Source organism: Physella acuta, unplaced genomic scaffold (genome assembly GCF_028476545.2).
Source record: "Physella acuta isolate Inbredline_101_S28 unplaced genomic scaffold, ASM2847654v3 ptg001888l, whole genome shotgun sequence".
In the NCBI taxonomy this organism is placed as follows: Eukaryota; Metazoa; Mollusca; class Gastropoda; family Physidae; genus Physella; species Physella acuta.
The window spans coordinates 89,777-111,033 of NW_026733393.1; the positions used below are offsets into that span (position 1 = coordinate 89,777).

Genomic DNA, 21,257 nt, shown 5'->3' on the forward strand with positions numbered 1-21,257 from the left:
AACACAATTACAAATACAAACGAAAACAAAAACTTACAACAAACCAACCACAACCACAAACACCAATACGAACACAAAGAAAAAAGCAAACGAAAACAAACCAAATCCAAACACAAAACCAACCACAAACACAAACCCAAAGAAAAAAACAAACGAAAAAGCAAACGAAAACAAACCAAATACAAACGCAAAACCAACCACAAACCCAAAGAAAAAAAACACAAAAGAAAAAACAAACGAAAACAAACCAAATCCAAACGCAAAACCAACCTCAAACACAAATACAAACACAAACCCAATGAAAATAAAACACAAACGAAAACGAAAAAAGAAAGAACAAAAACGAACCAAATCAAAACGCAACCACTAACGCAAACCCAACCTAAACACAAAGAAAACACTAACGCGAATATAAACGCAAAGTGCTCACGGGGCTGAATCGCCTACTTCAACTTAATAAACGACTATAGTACCCCAACTTATTCATAGTCTTTTGCACTCACTTTAATGAACGTAGGCGCGAAACCGAACACGGGAGGCCCGGGACCCCAAATAGCACCCTGTCTGGGCGCCAGAGGACGCACCATGACGTCACCGCCTGATTGAACTTAGTAAACGATTATAGTACATAACTTATTCATAGTCTTTTGAACTCACGCGAACGTATATACCATAGCGTACACCGGAAGGCCCGGGGCGCCAAATAGCACCCTGTCGGGGTGCCGGAGGACGCCCGGATTTGATTCACTTAAAGACTATAGTAACCTTTCTTACCCATAGTCTATCGCACTGTTAAAAACAAAACTATGCAGCATAGCGCTCACATGATAGCCCAGGGTGCCAAATCGAACCGTGCAGGGGCGCCGGCGGACGCGCCTGTTTCAATTTAGTGAACAAAAATGATAATACTCCAAGCTTATCCGTAAATGGAAAGAAATAAACGTATATGATTTGTAGGACCTGGCTTATTAAATGTTATTGATTTTAAAAAAAAAAAAAATAATTATTGAACAGTATGTTCAGTGTATAGAATAAATAAAAGGCAGTGTTAAAAATACCTAACGACATTGCACTTAATCAATCCCCGCTAATTGTGTAATTATTATTTTTTTTTCTTAACACCAAAAACAAAGTAATAAAATGTTAATTCTCTCTTCTTAAGGATTTATTTTTCATTAAAGGGAAGTAACTTTGCAGTCAATACATTTCCGACACAATTTTAGAAATTTTATAAACGTCGATGCACTTTTTAAAAATTTTATGTCGCGTTCATAATTGAAAATTATTCTTCTAAGTAAATAGAATGAAAATTGTTTTTAAAGACTTTCAATGGTAATTTTTCGACTCGTAAATTTAGACTTTGAGCACGATAAAAAATCTAACACTTAAATCCGTAGAAGTGTCAACGACAAACTTTTTTTTTGCCACACGTTACAGAACTGAGCTTTATATATTAGACTAGGCATTCTGCCTAGCTTCGCTTAGGTTTTCAAAAACATTTGAGAATTTGAATACTAATTGTTTGGTGATGGATGAGGCGTGGAGTTCTTAAATCTAAACAGCAATGCTAATTTTAGAGAAGATGTTGTTGTATGTTGTGTAATATCCGCCTTCAGAGAAAGCATTCGAAAGTACGCAATTTATAACTAAAATGGAAATAGAACTACAGAGGTTCCATGAACAGTATATCTCACAATTTATATTACATTGACTTTTAAAATTAATTTTTTATTTAATTATGATACGTAGCTTAATTAGCAACGTATTTTATTCTAAAACAAATGCTATACTTTGTCGTTTTCTGTTTCTGTTTAAAAAAGTATACAATTATTTGAAAAATAATTATTTAAAAAGGTTACCTCCCTTGAAAATTAACCGAATGACGTATGTCTGTGTTTACTTTTTTTTTTAAACAGTTACTATGCTTATATAAGAAAATACGATATATAAACATATTTAACGTCCACAATGGCTTTTTCCGACGGGAATAAAGTTTTTTTGTTACCCTCCAGGGTCGGTCTACGACCTCAAATAATATTAAGGGGATCAATTTATTTATATATATCTCATATAAGGAGAATTTCACTCGCGGTCATCTTTTAGCACTGGTCGAGGGCTTTGAGTCTGTCCAACAGTTTTTCCATACGGCCTAGTCATCTATAGAAGTGTTTGCAAAACATTAGCATGATGTACAGAGGTTAAGTAACGTAAAAATTGTGTTGAAATTACCCTGTTTTTCCCATAAAATACAAAGATTATATAGGGAAATACGACTGGTCAGTTTTGACCGCTTTACGAAGTTTTCCCAGATATGCCGAGTTTTTTGTGACACCCCTAGGTGTTCTTCTACCACCTCACAAAATATCAAGGGGGGTCGTGGGAGGAAATTTTTTTTCGTAATAGTGCTCATATAAAGAGAATTTCACTCGCGGTCACTTTTTAGCCCTCGTCGAGGGCTTTGAGTGTAACTGACAGTTTTCCCTAAAGGTCAATCCATTGACCTAGGAGCATGCAAAAAATTAGTCAGATATACTGAGCTTAAGTACCCTAAAGTCTGCGTTGAAATGACTCTCTGTTTTTCCCATAAAATACAAAGATTATATAGGGAAATACAACTGGTCAGTTTTGACCCCTTTACGAAGTTTTCCCAGATATGCCGAGTTTTTTGTGACACCCCAAGGTGTTCTCCTACCACCTCACAAAATATCAAGGGGGGTCGTCGGAGGAAATTTTTTTTCGTAATAGAGCTCATATAAAGAGAATTTCACTCGCGGTCACTTTTTAGCCCTCGTCGAGGGCTTTGAGTCAAACCGACAGTTTTCCCTAAAGGTCAAGCCATTTACCTATAAGCATGCCAAAACTGAGCAAGATGTAAAGAGGGTAAGTGCCAAAAAATCCGTTTTGAAATGACCCTCTGTTTTCCCCATAAAATACAAAGATTATATAGGGAAATACGACTGGTCAGTTTTGACCCATTTCCCGATTTTTCCCGGACATGGCGAGTTTTTTGTGACACCCCAAGGCGTTCTCCTACCACCTCACAAAATATCAAGGGGGGTCGTCGGAGGAATTTTTTTTTCGTAATAGAGCTCATATAAAGAGAATTTCACTCGCGGTCACTTTTTAGCCCTCGTCGAGGGCTTTGAGTGTAACCGACAGTTTTCCCTAACGGTCAAGCCATTTACCTATAAGCATGCCAAAACTGAGCCAGATGTAAAGAGGGTAAGTGCCAAAAAATCCGTTTTGAAATGACCCTCTGTTTTCCCCATAAAATACAAAGATTATATAGGGAAATACGACTGGTCAGTTTTGACCCATTTCCCGATTTTTCCCGGACATGGCGAGTTTTTTGTGACACCCCAAGGCGTTCTCCTACCACCTCACAAAATATCAAGGGGGGTCGTCGGAGGAATTTTTTTTTCGTAATAGAGCTCATATAAAGAGAATTTCACTCGCGGTCACTTTTTAGCCCTCGTCGAGGGCTTTGAGTGTAACCGACAGTTTTCCCTAAAGGTCAAGCCATTGACCTAGGAGCATGCAAAAAATTAGCCAGATATACTGAGCTTAAGTACCCTAAAGTCTGCGTTGAAAAGACCCTCTGTTTTCCCCATAAAATACAAAGATTATATAGGGAAATACAACTGGTCAGTTTTGACCGCTTTACGAAGTTTTCCCAGATATGGCGAGTTTTTTGTGACACCCCTAGGTGTTCTTCTACCACCTCACAAAATATCAAGGGGGGTCGTCGGAGGAAATTTTTTTTCGTAATAGAGCTCATATAAAGAGAATTTCACTCGCGGTCACTTTTTAGCCCTCGTCGAGGGCTTTGAGTGAAACCGACAGTTTTCCCTAAAGGTCAAGCCATTGACCTAGGAGCATGCAAAAAATTAGCCAGATATACTGAGCTTAAGTACCCTAAAGTCTGCGTTGAAATGACCCTCTGTTTTTCCCATAAAATACAAAGATTATATAGGGAAATACAACTGGTCAGTTTTGACCCCTTTACGAAGTTTTCCCAGATATGCCGAGTTTTTTGTGACACCCCAAGGGGTTCTCCTACCACCTCACAAAATTTCAAGGGGGGTCGTCGGAGGAATTTTTTTTCCTTAATATAGCCCATATAAGGCGCCGGTCAGTCGAGGTCAGTTTTGACCCCCTCTCCGTAGACTTTTTGCCGAACCGTCACCGGCCCTCGTGTTCTATCGCCATTAGGCACCTTCGTGCCAAATTTGACGCGCCTGCGGCGCCGGGAAGTGCCCTATCGGGCACCCGACCACTTTGCTTTATATATATAGACTAGGCATACTGCCTAGCTTCGCTTAGGTTTTCAAAAACATTTGATAATTTGAATAGTAATTATTAGGTGATGGATGAGGCGTGGAGTGCTTAAATGTAAACAGTAATGCTAATTTTAGAGAAGATGTTGTAGGCCTATGCTCTTTAACATCAGCATTCAGAGAAAGTGTTCGAAAGTACGCAATTTATAACTAAGATGGAAATAGAACTAAAGAGGTTCCATGAACAGTATATCTCATAATTTATATTATATTGACTTTAAAATTTAATTTTTTATTTAATTATGATACGTAGCTTAATTAATAACTTATTTTTATCTAAAACAAATGCTATACTTTGTCGTTTTCTGTTTCTGTTTAAAATAGTATACAATTATTTGAAAAATAATTATTTAAAAAGGTTACCTCCCTTGGAAATTAACCGAATGACGTATCTCTGTGTTTACTTTTTTTTTTAAACAGTTACTATGCTTATATAAGAAAATACGATATATAAACATATTTAACGACTACAATAGCTTTTTCCGACGGGATTAAAGTTTTTTTGTTACCCTCCAGGGTCGGTCTACGACCTCAAATAATATTAACGGGATCGATCGTCAAATTATTTATATATATCTCATATAAGGAGAATTTCACTCGCGGTCATCTTTTAGCACTGGTCGAGGGCTTTGAGTCTGACCAACAGTTTTTCCATACGGCCTAGTCATCTATAGAAGTGTATGCAAAACATTAGCATGATGTACAGAGGTTAAGTAACGTAAAAATTGTGTTGAAATTACCCTGTTTTTTTCCATAAAATACAAAGATTATATAGGGAAATACGACTGGTCAGTTTTGACCCCTTTACGAAGTTTTCCCAGATATGCCGAGTTTTTTGTGACACCCCAAGGCGTTCTCCTACCACCTCACAAAATATCAAGGGGGGTCGTCGTCGGAAAATTTTTTTCGTAATAGAGCTCAAATAAAGAGAATTTCACTCGCGGTCACATTTTAGCCCTCGTCGAGGGCTTTGAGTGAAACCGACAGTTTTCCCTAAAGGTCAAGCCATTGACCTAAGAGTATGCAAAAATTTAGCCAGATATACTGAGTTTAAGTACCCTAAAGCCTGCGTTGAAATGACCCTCTGTTTTTCCCATAAAATACAAAGATTATATAGGGAAATACAACTGGTCAGTTTTGACCGCTTTACGAAGTTTTCCCAGATATGCCGAGTTTTTTGTGACACCCCAAGGCGTTCTCCTACCACCTCACAAAATTTCAAGGGGGGTCGTCGGAGGAAAATTTTTTTCGTAATAGAGCTCATATAAAGAGAATTTCACTCGCGGTCACTTTTTAGCCCTCGTCGAGGGCTTTGAGTGAAACCGACAGTTTTCCCTAAAGGTCAAGCCATTGACCTAAGAGTATGCAAAAATTTAGCCAGATATACTGAGTTTAAGTACCCTAAAGCCTGCGTTGAAATGACCCTCTGTTTTTCCAATAAAATACAAAGATTATATAGGGAAATACAACTGGTCAGTTTTGACCGCTTTACGAAGTTTTTCCAGATATGCCGAGTTTTTTGTGACACCCCAAGGCGTTCTCCTACCACCTCACAAAATTTCAAGGGGGGTCGTCGGAGGAAATTTTTTTTCGTAATAGAGCTCATATAAAGAGAATTTCACTCGCGGTCACTTTTTAGCCCTCGTCGAGGGCTTTGAGTGAAACCGACAGTTTTCCCTAAAGGTCAAGCCATTGACCTAAGAGTATGCAAAAAAATACCCAGATATACTGAGTTTAAGTTCCCTAAAGCCTGCGTTGAAATGACCCTCTGTTTTTCCCATAAAATACAAAGATTATATAGGGAAATACGACTGGTCAGTTTTGACCCATTTCCCGATTTTTCCCGGACATGGCGAGTTTTTTGTGACACCCCAAGGCGTTCTCCTACCACCTCACAAAATTTCAAGGGGGGTCGTCGGAGGAAATTTTTTTTCGTAATAGAGCTCATATAAAGAGAATTTCACTCGCGGTCACTTTTCAGCCCTCGTCGAGGGCTTTGAGTGAAACCGACAGTTTTCCCTAAAGGTCAAGCCATTGACCTAAGAGTATGCAAAAATTGAGCCAGATATACTGAGTTTAAGTACCCTAAAGCCTGCGTTGAAATGACCCTCTGTTTTTCCAATAAAATACAAAGATTATATAGGGAAATACAACTGGTCAGTTTTGACCCACTTCCCGATTTTTCCGAGATATGCCGAGTTTTTTTTTGACACCCCAAGGCGTTCTCCTACCACCTCACAAAATTTCAAGGGGGGTCGTCGGAGGAAATTTTTTTTCGTAATAGAGCTCATATAAAGAGAATTTCACTCGCGGTCACTTTTTAGCCCTCGTCGAGGGCTTTGAGTGAAACCGACATGTTTGCCCTACGGCCAAGCCATTTACCTATAAGCATGCCAAAACTTAGCCAGATGGAAAGAAGGTAAGTGCCCTAAAATCCGTTTTGAAATGACCCTCTGTTTTCCCCATAAAATACAAAGATTATATAGGGAAATACGACTGGTCAGTTTTGACCCCTTTACGAAGTTTTCCCAGATATGCCGAGTTTTTTGTGACACCCCCAGGCGTTCTCCTACCACCTCACAAAATATCAAGGGGGGTCGTCGGAGGAAATTTTTTTCCGTAATAGAGCTCATATAAAGAGAATTTCACTCGCGGTCACTTTTTAGCCCTCGTCGAGGGCTTTGAGTGAAACGGACATGTCTGCCCTACGGCCAAGCCATTTACCTATAAGCATGCCAAAACTTAGCCAGATGGAAAGAAGGTAAGTGCCCTAAAATCCGTTTTGAAATGACCCTCTGTTTTCCCCATAAAATACAAAGATTATATAGGGAAATACGACTGGTCAGTTTTGACCCCTTTACGAAGTTTTCCCAGATATGCCGAGTTTTTTGTGACACCCCCAGGCGTTCTCCTACCACCTCACAAAATATCAAGGGGGGTCGTCGGAGGAAATTTTTTTCCGTAATAGAGCTCATATAAAGAGAATTTCACTCGCGATCACTTTTTAGCCCTCGTCGAGGGCTTTGAGTGAAACGGACATGTCTGCCCTACGGCCAAGCCATTTACCTATAAGCATGCCAAAACTTAGCCAGATGGAAAGAAGGTAAGTGCCCTAAAATCCGTTTTGAAATGACCCTCTGTTTTCCCCATAAAATACAAAGATTATATAGGGAAATACGACTGGTCAGTTTTGACCCCTTTACGAAGTTTTCCCAGATATGCCGAGTTTTTTGTGACACCCCCAGGCGTTCTCCTACCACCTCACAAAATATCAAGGGGGGTCGTCGGAGGAAATTTTTTTCCGTAATAGAGCTCATATAAAGAGAATTTCACTCGCGGTCACTTTTTAGCCCTCGTCGAGGGCTTTGAGTGAAACGGACATGTCTGCCCTACGGCCAAGCCATTTACCTATAAGCATGCCAAAACTTAGCCAGATGGAAAGAAGGTAAGTGCCCTAAAATCCGTTTTGAAATGACCCTCTGTTTTCCCCATAAAATACAAAGATTATATAGGGAAATACGACTGGTCAGTTTTGACCCCTTTACGAAGTTTTCCCAGATATGCCGAGTTTTTTGTGACACCCCAAGGGGTTCTCCTACCACCTCACAAAATTTCAAGGGGGGTCGTCGGAGGAATTTTTTTTTCGTAATTTAGCCCATATAAGGCGCCGGTCAGTCGAGGTCAGTTTTGACCCCCTCTCCGTAGACTTTTCGGCCAACCGTCACCGGCCCTCGTGTTCTATCGCCCCAAGGCACCATCGTGCCAAATTTGACGCGCCTGCGGCGCCGGAAAGTGCCCTATCGGGCACCCGACAACTTTGCTTTATATATATAGATATATAAGAACACGACGAAAGAATGCGACGCTGAACTTAATCGAAAACATGAGGAGAGGCGATTGTTGGAGTCAGGTGTGACTCTAGAGTCAGCAGTGGCTAAAAATAGAGGTTGTTTTAGTAGTAGAAGAAAGGGGGGGGGGTGGGATTCTCTAGATGAGGGGGGGGGGGGGCTCAAGAACTATGGACGACTCTCCCATACGAGTAGTTTTCAGTGTTCTTTTTAGACTTTTTTTCTCATGGGGGGGGGGGGGTGGGGAGAAAAGGGGGAAAGAAAGAGGCACTTGCAATTGTAAGGAGGGGGGGGGCGGACACTAGTAAACGTATACATTTTCTTTATAAATTCTATTTCGTTTCGGGGGGGGGGGGGATGGCGGTGTTCGTAAAGGGGGATGACGACATACACGAGTATCAAGTCTATAATAACCGGGTGATCACATAGGAAGGCGATTTCGGAGTCAGCGATGATTTGAGTCAGGAGTGACTCCAGTGAGGAAATATCTCATGCAACCTCCCAGCTACCCGAAATCTCTATCAAAATCTCTTACCCCATTTAAAAAAAAATATTCGAACTAATAAAAATAATTTAGATACATTTGATTTTCTTCATATATTCTGAAGAAAACTTTACGCTGAAACATCATTTTCTAATGGCGTCTTGTGGTTTTTCGTATATTTCGGTATCCGGAAATAGAAACTGTTAATTTGCAGGCATCGCATTAGATTCATCTTTGTAAATAAACCGGTAGTGATCTCCCCTAAACTTTCTCGAATATTCTTATATAAAACAACAGGGGATGGTAACTGGGGATATAGTTATGATTTTTAATCCATTTTAAATACTTAAACTTTTAAAAATAGAATAGAATCTCATAAAAAAAACATTGCGCACCAAGCAAACGCCGAATAAAAACGCGTATAATAGTGCGCAATATTATTAGTACTTTAAAAATTTACATTAGTTTTTTGAGAAATCGGAAGTAGCGTAAATTACTACTTCCAGTCAACGGAAATTACTCAAAATTTAACAGAAGGTAGAGAATTAGATCTTTTACTTACATGTGAAATTTCATTTATCTATCTGAAATAGTACTCAAGTTATAGGCTTTTAAAAAATTCAAAGTAGGAAAAGTACCACTTCCGGTTATCGGAAATCGCTCAAAAGTTGATACGGATCTACGATTTTGATAAAATACTTATATATGAAATTTCATCAACCTAGCTGTAACGGTACTCAAGTTATCGTGTTTACACACGGACAGACACACACACAGACACACACACACACAGAGACATACGGACAAGATTGCAAAATTATGTTTTTCCGTATCAGTGAGGTGTAAAACGTCGAGATTTGTAAAAATCTCGATTTTTTTTTTTTTTGCACGATTACAATACTTTCTCTATACTACGTATATACGAGAAAGTAAAAAAAAATGATCAAGAAAAACTGCCTTTATATTAATAGTCTTAACAAAATGGAGAGAAAAAAATAACCCATAACAAATGGGTAGTAAGTGAAGAACAAAGTAAAGATAAACACGAGAAGAATTCGCCAGCCATTTTTCTTAGACTCATTAGCCAAAGCAGAACACGCCAAACAGGTATACACTAATTCATTAAGGCGCCTGTCTCTTGTAGATTGGGGGAGGGGGGAGGCTGGGCGGTGAGGGGGTTAAATCCCGTTTGACATCAAACAAATAGGAACATGGTTGTAAACACGACCCTGCTCAGGTTGGTTGTCAGAGGGTTAAGTTTATTCTGGTCTTGGTTGTCAGAGGGTTAAGTTTATTCTGGTCTTGGTTGTCAGAGGGTTAAGTTTATTCTGGTCTTGGTTGTCAGAGGGTTAAGTTTATTCTGGTCTTGGTTGTCAGAGGGTTAAGTTTATTCTGGTCTTGGTTGTCAGAGGGGTTAAGGTTATGTTGGTGTTGGCTGTCAGAGGGTTACGTTTATTCTGGTCTTGGTTGTCGAGGGGTTAAGGTTATGTTGATGTTGGTTGTTAGAGGGTTACATTTATACTGGTCTTGGTTGTTAAAGGGTGATACAATTTTTTTAGTGTTGGTTGTCAGAGGGTTAAGTTTAAACTGGTCTTGGTTGTCGAGGGGTTAAGGTTATGTTGGTGTTGGTTGATAACGTGTTAAAATAATTATAAAGTTGGTTTTCAGAGGGTTAAGTTTATTCTTGTCTTGGTTGTCGAGGGGTTAAGGTTATGTTGATGTTGGTTGTTAGAGGGTTGCATTTATACTGGTCTAGGTTGTTAAAGGGTGATAAAACAATGTTAGTGTTGGTTGTCAGAGGGTTAAGTTTATTTTGGTCTTGGCTGTCGAGGGGTTAAGGTTATGTTGATGTTGGTTGTTAGAGGGTTGCATTTATACTGGTCTAGGTTGTTAAAGGGTGATAAAACAATGTTAGTGTTGGTTGTCAGAGGGTTAAGTTTATTTTGGTCTTGGCTGTCGAGGGGTTAAGGTTATGTTGATGTTGGTTGTTAGAGGGTTACATTTATACTGGTCTAGGTTGTTAAAGGGTGATAAAACAATTTTAGTGTTGGTTGTCAGAGGGTTAAGTTTATTCTGGTCTTGGTTGTCGAGGGGTTAAGGTTATGTTGGTGTTGGTTGATAAAGTGTTAGAATAATTATAAAGTGTTGGTTGTCAGAGGGTTATGTTTATTCTTGTCTTGGTTGTTGAGGGGTTAAGGATATGTTGATGTTGGTTTTAGAGGGTTAAATTTATACTGGAGTATAATGTCAAGGGGTTAAGGTTATGTTGGTGTTGGTTGTTAAAGTGTTAAAACAGTTATAGTGTTGGCTGTCAAAGGGGTTAAGTTTATTCTGGTATTGATAGTTAAGGGGTTAAGTTTATTTATTTGGATGTATGTTGTCAAGAGCTTAAGGTTATGGTTAGTGTTGGTTGTTTGAAAGTTAAGTTTATACTGGTCTTGGTTGTTCAAGGGTTAAGTTTATTTATTTGGGTGTATGTTGTCTAGGGTTAAGGGTTATGTTGGTGTTGGTTATTAGAGGGTTAAGTTAATTTATCTGTTTATTATGTCAGTTATTTTTTTATACTTCCAAATCCTTGATGTCTAGCACGTATTTATTTATCTCAATTATAATTATATGTCAATAATTTTTCACTCTGAGGAAGACATAAGATCGAAACATGTGACTGTCATGACACTGCTTCCCATAATCCCACACCGTCGCTGATTCACTTAAGCATTCATACCCTATTTTTATATACAGTTAATATAAATAGCATGGGATTTCCCCATTTCGTGCTTAATTCCTCAATAGCTTAAAAATGTATTCAAAACTCCATAGATATTTAGTCTTACAAAATAGATACCCAATTCCCCGCAACCCACTTCATCTCTATTATAGTGAATAATGTCATACACACGCCTTTGATAACACAACCCGCAGACAAATCTATGCCACACCCCTCACCCCCCAAAAACCTACAATCAAATCCATGTTGAACCCATGTCGTTGAAGCACCAACATGGGTTCCATCAACAGATGTTGAACAACATGGCCTGGATCACAACAACAGTTCAACTCAATCCTCAACACAGCCGCTTCGTGTCAGCGAATTTGAATAAACACCGCCGAAGTTTAAATTGCGCTCGTACGTAAATATTCAGGACATAAATTTAGGTTACGGGAATGAAAGGTTAAATCTCGACCTTCCGATGGTATGTGATATATATATATATATATATATATATATATATATATATATATATATATATATATATATGTATATGTGTGTGTGTGTGTGTATGTAATTATGTATGTATGTGTGTATGTATTAGGTAAATTGGAATCGTTTAAATCTGCTCCTGTTAATAAACGTTTATACGTTATATAGTGCATTGTTATGACTAATAAAAATATGGGTTTGTTTTGATGTTGTAATCTTTTTTTTAAACATAACCACCTGGAGAGGTTTTAAGCAGCACAAAGGGAGATAACTATTTACCTAATGAATGAACTAAGGGAGTTAAATACCGAATAATGCACGAATAAAGGGGGATAATTACATCTCAAGTATGAGCGTAATTAAAGCGAAACACGGAACGTTGTATATATCAGCGAGGGGTAGAGGCTTCATGCTAAGATATGTATATAATTAATCGAAACTAAATAAGACAGGTTGTCTTGATGAAGTGTGAGAACGAGATTTTTTTTAGGGCTCATAAAAACTAATTGCAAAGAAAGGAATGGGTGTTAAAGTCGACATATCGGCATTCCAGGAGTTAAGGTTTGGATAAGAATAGACGAATTCTATAGGTTTGGGTTAACGGCCTGTTGTAAATGTCGTGAGGACGGGGACGAGCTGGTGGGTACGGGGACACGGTAGGGGGTCCAGGGGAGAGAAGTCTTCTGGACGGGGAGAGAACTGGGCTTGGAATAAATGTGCCGGGTGATATGGGGGTTAATGGCAGGAGACGACGGGAGAATGATAGGTAGGATGCGGGATTGAGATTGAGGCGACGAATGTGACATTGGGCGCGGGACATTACCGTCCGCTATTACAATCTAAAGCGTTGAGAGATTTTGAGAATAATAAAAATAGTGCAGGAAAATTGAAAAGAATTGTCCTTTGAAATTTAAAGGGTTAATGAATATAGAGGTCGAAAAAATACACAAAAAAACGTAACTAGCAAAGAAAAATCAATGATAAGTTAAAGGGTTAATAAATTTGGAGGTCAGTAAAAAAAAAACAAGAACACGAAACTAGCAAAGAGATATCAATGGAAGTTAAAGGGTTAATAAATTTGGAGGTCAGTAAAAAAAAATACAAGAACGCGAAACTAGCAAAGAAATATCAATGGGAAGTTAAAGGATTAAGACATTTGTAGGTCAGACAAAAAAAAGAACACGTAATTAGCAAAGAAATGTCAATGGGAATTTAAAGGGTTAATAGATTTGGAGAATCGAAAAAAATTCAAGAACACGAAACAAGCAAACAGAGGCCAATTGGAGTTTAAAGGGTTAATAAATATAGAGGTCCGAAAAAACCACAAAAACATGAAACTAGCAAAGAAATATCAATGGGAATTTAAAGGGTTAATAAATTTGGAGGTAGAAAATAAAAATTAAACTAACAAAGCGATGCCTGTTTGAGTTGAAAGCGTTCACAGATTTTGAGGATAAAAAAAATCTAGGACTAGATAATGGCAAAAAGATGTCAATGAGATTTTAAAGCATGTTTATATCTCGAAGATCTAAAAAAAAAGAACAAGGATGAAAGAAAACCAATAGCTTGTTAAACGGATGTCAATTTGAGTTTAAAGCGTACGTAGATTCGAAAGATAGTTGTATACAAATTAAGCCAATAGCTTCATACAGAGATATAGTTTTGAGACAATTCTTAATATATGATAACGGTTCAAAATTTTAATGTACGAGCCGACCCGCGGCGTATCACACGCCGCTATTTAGTTTTATTTTCTACTTTTCAGTTATTCATAATTTGTGAATTCGACAGTACCATTGCTGTCACTGAAAAAATTTGCTTAAAACACTAAAACCCTCCTTTTCCTCAACCCCCCCCCCCAACCCCACCCCGTGAAAGCAGCCTCCTCTTAGTTACACCCCCCCTAAGATTACAATAGTTTCAAACTACATTATCTGTCCCTAATAGGCGCCACTAAACCCGGCTCTACAATTGTAAACATTTAGCGTGAACCACAGCTCACCAGACCATGTGGGGTGAGGGTGGTTGCGATATGCATAGAGAGGAAGAGAGGGGACTGCTAGGCGCGCTTACAGCTTGTTTTCTAACGTCTCCAAGAAGAGAATTATATATATAGATAAGATAATTCACTCTTTTTTTTTGCTAACGAAAACAACTCATACTAGTTCATACACCTATACGAATGTGTTTGCATGTTATTATATATATATATATATATATATATATATATATATATATATATATATATATATATATATATATACATATATCAGTCTTGATGGGCAAGTGAAAATATTTTATTTGAGAACCTCTGGGGGCCGTATCGACTTCATGACGTCACAAGATCATTCATGTATTAAAAAAAAACGAAATACTTGAATCTCATCAACATCAACCCAATGCTTATTTAATCTATAATAATAGTTTCGCTGTCTATCTATCTATCTATCTATCTATCTATCTATCTATCTATCTATCTATCTATCTATCTATCTATCTATCTATCTATCTATCTATCTATCTATCTATCTATCTATCTATCTATCTATCTATCTATCTATCTATCTATCTATCTATCTATCTATCTATCTATCTATCTATCTATCTATCTATCTATCTATCTATCTATCTATCTATCTATCTATCTATCTATCTATCTATCTATCTATCTATCTATCTATCTATCTATCTATCTATCTATCTATCTATCTATCTATCTATCTATCTATCTATCTATCTATCTATCTATCTATCTATCTATCTATCTATCTATCTATCTATCTATCTATCTATCTATCTATCTATCTATCTATCTATCTATCTATCTATCTATCTATCTATCTATCTATCTATCTATCTATCTATCTATCTATCTATCTATCTATCTATCTATCTATCTATCTATCTATCTATCTATCTATCTATCTATCTATCTATCTATCTATCTATCTATCTATCTATCTATCTATCTATCTATCTATCTATCTATCTATCTATCTATCTATCTATCTATCTATCTATCTATCTATCTATCTATCTATCTATCTATCTATCTATCTATCTATCTATCTATCTATCTATCTATCTATCTATCTATCTATCTATCTATCTATCTATCTATCTATCTATCTATCTATCTATCTATCTATCTATCTATCTATCTATCTATCTATCTATCTATCTATCTATCTATCTATCTATCTATCTATCTATCTATCTATCTATCTATCTATCTATCTATCTATCTATCTATCTATCTATCTATCTATCTATCTATCTATCTATCTATCTATCTATCTATCTATCTATCTATCTATCTATCTATCTATCTATCTATCTATCTATCTATCTATCTATCTATCTATCTATCTATCTATCTATCTATCTATCTATCTATCTATCTATCTATCTATCTATCTATCTATCTATCTATCTATCTATCTATCTATCTATCTATCTATCTATCTATCTATCTATCTATCTATCTATCTATCTATCTATCTATCTATCTATCTATCTATCTATCTATCTATCTATCTATCTATCTATCTATCTATCTATCTATCTATCTATCTATCTATCTATCTATCTATCTATCTATCTATCTATCTATCTATCTATCTATCTATCTATCTATCTATCTATCTATCTATCTATCTATCTATCTATCTATCTATCTATCTATCTATCTATCTATCTATCTATCTATCTATCTATCTATCTATCTATCTATCTATCTATCTATCTATCTATCTATCTATCTATCTATCTATCTATCTATCTATCTATCTATCTGTCTGACAAGAACGCTCTAGAGAAAACACAAGCAATTTAAAAACATGCATAGTAATTCGAAAAACGAAGTATGACGTCGACACATTTAGCACAGAGTTGAAAATAATCTCAAGGCGTAAAATGGAAACAGTAATATAATGACGTCATTGATTCTGGCGTAAACATTGAATAAAGAGGAAATGTTGTCTAATCTAAGTGGTTTGCGTGAAGAGTTTCTTTCATACAATTCTTCGGGTAGGGGCGAAGCCCCACCCCCGCGTAAGAACGTCTGAGCCCCCCCCTCCCCAACTCAAAAGAAATTTCTTCATCGATACTCTATAATAAAATTACCGCCTAATTAATGTGTCTAATCTAAAAAGTGGTTTTCTTGCAATGGGACGGTAGACATGTTTTTTTTTTGGGGGGGTGGGGGGGTGTGGAGGGGTGGGGGGGGTGGGGGGGGGGGGGTGGGGGTGGGGGTGGTGTGTGGGGGGGGGGGGGTGGGTTGGTTTCAGTGTTTCTTTCAGACTTTTTCCTCCCCGGAGAGGGGTGGGGGTACTTGAAATTTTCGGGGGCGGGGGTAGAATTTTCTGGGAGGGGGCGGACACTGGAAAAAGTATATAATTATATTTCGTTGAATGGGACGGTAGACATGTTTTGGGGAGGGGGGGTGGGGGGGGTGGGGGGGGGGGGGGTGGGGGGGGGGGGCGGTGTGTGGGGGTGGGGGAGGGGGGCGGTGTGTGGGGGTGGGGGGGGTTGGGGGTGGGGGGGCGGTGTGTGGGGGGTGGTGTGTGTGGGGGGGTGGTGTGTGGGGGGTGGGGGGGTGGGGGGTGGGGGGTGGGGGTGGTGGGGGTGGGGGGTGGTGTGTGGGGGGGTGGGTTGGTTTTAGTTTAGAGAAAAGAGACAGCACTATCAGCCTAGCGCCCGTTGTACCCTTCCTCAACGGGCCATTTTTCTCGTATAAAATAGTGAAGTAGAAGCACACACACTTGTGAATGGTACTTGTATCTAATAGGTATCTTTTCACCAAGCACAGTTAAGCATTCAGGTTCGCTTAAAGCTTGGACGCGCCTGAATCAAAACGAGACTTCTTGCACTTCCGCGTCTTGATATTCAGACTGCGCTGGTATGGTCGGCCGAAGAGTTTTATTCGTCGGTTCTGTTCGTCATTTCTGTTCTCAAGTTCTGTTCTCAAGTTCAGATAATGACGGATCAATGTGTAGACAGACAAAAAGCACACACGAAATGAAACACTTGAAATTTTCGGGCAGGTTTTGACCGGGATATTTGCTCATTTGGACAGGCGTGGCATCGTTTGGGTTGCTGGGGTCATATTTTAGGGTTAGAGTTAGATTACTATAAATAAAATATAATATTGAATCCTAATTAATAAGTATACAAATTGAAATCCTGCATGAAGATCTTTCTTAAAAGAAATGGCTGAAGTGAATACGAACATTTTCCAAGAATAATTCTACAAGTGAAGGCGAGTTTTAGGAAAAAAAAAATTCACGGTCCAGGACTATTAAATTATTAAAATTTTTGGAGTAAAACTTTCAATAAACAACATGATAAAGAGTATGATAATATTGATTCACTTGTATTCATCATAACTAGACACACAGGAAAGATGAAGTAGAGTTCATAAGCTATCCCTAACGTGAGTTCTACTGACTTGAACACAGATTCGAACTCGTGACTTTCGGGATTAGCAGTCTACCGCTCTACCGCACGGCCTCGCCGTCCCAATTTCCTTTATTTACATCGGTGGATTAGATGCGTTTGATATATGAAACTTTTTTGTAATACATTTTTTTTGCTTTCGACAAAGAAAAAAATTACATTGAAATAAAGGAAATTTAAAAAAAGTTAAAAGTTAATTAATTAAATACTAGGTTCAGGTGTAGATCAACAATGTTTACAGGCTCCCTTTTACAACTCCCCCCCCCCTACCCCCGGGATGTTCATCAATGACGGCAGACTAACAAGTCTACAGGACATCATCAACATTAGCCGCCAGTTAAATAATTTGTCTACATAAATATTCCTCCATCGGTGAACGATTCAGTCTAAACAATTTAAAACAACAAAGTTACCAGTGCCAGAATGTTCGAGAACTATTTCTTTTAGCGGGTTTGCACCGCCAAGATTTTTTTTATTCCAAGATACGAGATATATCTGCGTTGTGTTTTACAGGATCTAAATTTGTAAGTATAGAATGGCATTGTCAGAGATGGATATATATATATATATATATATATATATATATATATATATATATATATATATATATATATATATATATATATATATATATATATATATCTGAAGAAAATAATGTGTAGCGCGGTTACATAATTGCAGAAGAAACATCTTGGTGATGTGTAGAACCGGGATAAATCAGTGAACCCATTGTAATGGGGGTCGAGAAAGCTAATATTTGAGAACCGTTGTACGAATGTAAACAGTTTAAATTTGGCACCGCCCGGAGTCTCTAAACAACGAAAATAGAGGATAAAAAGAGATAGTAGATGTGATAGATGCAAGGTCAGGATGTGTGAAGTAGTACGATGAGAGATGGTATTGTTGTGATCAATACATTAACGGTTTTAAGTAGTTCGATTGGTGCAGCACTTTTTTTTAATTTTATCGATCGAACTAAATTAGTTCTAAGTAAGTATTTTGAGGCCGTCATTAACGCAATAAATTAAGTATAAAAATAAAATATATTGCACTAAACAGTATCACCTCCGACGGGACTCGAACCCGCAATCCCCGGCTTAGGAGGCCGGTGCCTTATCCATTAGGCCACGGAGGCCCGTAGTTAACTTGCTTCGTATAAAATTATTTTAAAAAAATGCAATAAGCGTCTAAAATTACAATGTTCTGTATGCCTGATCTTTTATTTTATTTTTACATTTATCCGAGCTAGTAATTTCTCCATTCCTTTTCGTTACTAATTACCCCCCCCCCCCTCCTGCCCCCCCCCCCCCACCCCACTATCCCCCACCCCTCCGGCTACACCGGGTAGGCACCTCATCATTCCAGCCCTGTTAAATAGCTTGCGTCTCCCGGCGCCCCAACATCGCTGCTCCCTTCAAAGGGGAGACTAATTTGTGCTGGCCCGCCCCGGGGGAGTTCTCTACCCCTGGGTTTACCTAATCTTAATAGGCATCTGCCGGTCTTTGCGTTGTGGTTGCTTTCACCCAAGTCTCGCGGTTTCTCGCCGGTAACCTCACGAAAACGAGATAACGGTAATAAGCCATGTAGTACTGAGCTTATATTAAAAATAGCTAATTTATTTTTCTTGTATTTCCGAGAGTTATTTTTAGTTCTTTTTTTCCTACAGTAATAAGCCATATAGTAATAAGGTTATATTAAGAATAGTTAATTTTTTCCTTCTTCTATTTCCGAGAGTTATTTTTAGTTATTTTTATTTCAACGGTTATAAGCCATATAGTACAAAGGTTATATTAAAAATTGTTAATTTTATCTCGTATTTTCGAGTTATTTTTATTCGTTAATAATAAGCCATGTTTTACAAAACTACAAAAATAGTTTTTTTTTTTAATCGTCTATTTCCGGAAGTTATTTTTAGTTTTTTTTTCTTCATTTAGTAAAAGAATTTACGAAATTTTAATCATTTAAAAGCTGGATTAAATTTTAATGAAACGCTTGAGCAAGCTTGAAAGATTTTGAAGAGATTTTGCCAGTGAATCCCAGTAAAAAGAGAGGAATATATTTTTAACCCTTTTAAAAACCACTGTACGCAAGTTTTTTCATGTGTTACTGTTAAGTCAATAGATCCAGCGCAAAAGGGTTAAAATTGGAGTAAAAGATGGTAAGGTTGTTAAAAGTGAGGTTCCGTTTTAGAACATGACGGTCCATGGGGCAAGTGAAGTAGAGTTCACTTGTTTCTCTTACCTCGGCATATGTAGGGATAGTGTGGTCAGCTGCTTTTACTTTCCCTAACATGAGCTGGGTGGACTCAGGAACGTTCTAGTGACTTGAACTCGAATCAAGATTTTCACTTTAGCAGTCTAGTGCTCTACAACTAGGCCACGCCGTTCCATAATTGTGTTATTTAGTTTACAAGAAAACGTCAAGGAATTTGAACTCTAATGGGCAAACTTGTAATTTTAAGAACAATCTTGACCAGTCATTGACCGGAAGAAAACAAGCCAAACCTGTCCTTGGAATACCAGGTGGGCAAACACAACCCGCAACATCTGGCCAGCGTGCACTACCAAAACATGAAAATCTGGACAGCCTGACGGATCATAATAGAGGAAATCTGGCCAGCGTCTTTAAAAAATTTGATCAGAACACAGGGTCAACTTAAGTAAACAATGTTTCCCCACATGCTAGGGAGGACATCACGGGGGTCACGATATTTTTTTCCGACACAATCGTACAGACTCTTACTGTTTAGAACTGGTTTTTGCTTTTCGCGCGCTTTTAATGCATGTCAGCAGTGTTTTTTTTTTTGATAACATACAAATGTAACGTTAAATGAATACTATATATATGTATTGTTAATAACATTCTGTTCATAGTTTTTTTTCAAAATCTTATTTTATTTCATGTTATTATGTAATTGTACTTATTATTTGTCCCATATTTCCACTATCGCCACCCCTGACCTACATTCACCCACCCCATCTTTATTGATCCCACCCACCTCTTACATAACACTACTTCATTACTACCCGTCGCTCCAGCCACAAAAACCACCTCACCCCAAATACAACCGCACCCTTAAATCACCTCAACAGAAGCACCCAACCTTAACCTACCTCAGAAATACACCCCCACCCCCACAGACCACCATCATCCACCCCAACCTCATATCGAAACCTTTCCCAACCACTTTCCCCCATACCATATCCATTTACCAACCATCCACCCCTTAACTTATCCATTTACCACCCTTCCCCTACCACCTTAACTATACCACCTAACCACTTTTTCATAACCCTACACTCTACTTCCACCATCAAACCCACCTTGCTTTCCCCCCCACCCTATCCCTTAAACTCCACCTCTTCAACACAATCCCCCCCCCCAAATGTCAACATGAAAGAAGTGATTTCAATTCATTGTTTTTATCTTCCACAACAGATTAATTTCCCCGTACAAGAAATGATGAACACACAGATAACGTCATGATGACGTAATACTACCTGGCCTTGAAAACAGACCAGTACAGGATATATTTTAAGGTTTCCGGGGAGGAAAATAAAATATTTCCCCTTTAACGCTTAATGTGACGTTGTCGCTACAGCAGTTTTTAGCTACTCCAGTTCTCTAACCAATGATAAAGATATTGTTCACTCATTCGAACCATAATACTTTTAAATACTTTATAGCTATACATTTTACATCGTCCACAAGAAGGGGGTCGGCGTGGTCGAGTCGGTAAAGCTCATGGTTGCTACACCGAAAAGTCTCGAGTTCGAACCCTCGGGCAGATGAGTCGCATAACCAGTTGACACGTAACGCTTAACTGTGTTGGAGGCGTGGTCGAGTCGGCAAAAAGCTCATGGTTGATAAATTCGAACAAAGTCTCGAATTCAAACCCACTGGCAGATAAATCTCGATCCCCTTCAACT

The 21,257-nt window shown here is 38.1% G+C and overlaps 1 non-coding gene across 1 annotated transcript; it reads right to left on the minus strand.

The window, feature by feature from the left end:
* Positions 1 to 18,390: 18,390 nt before the first annotated feature.
* Positions 18,391 to 18,463, minus strand: Trnar-ccu (transfer RNA arginine (anticodon CCU)). The gene has a single exon. It is a non-coding gene; the product is annotated as a tRNA-Arg (tRNA).
* Between the last annotated feature and the right edge of the window lie 2,794 nt (positions 18,464 to 21,257).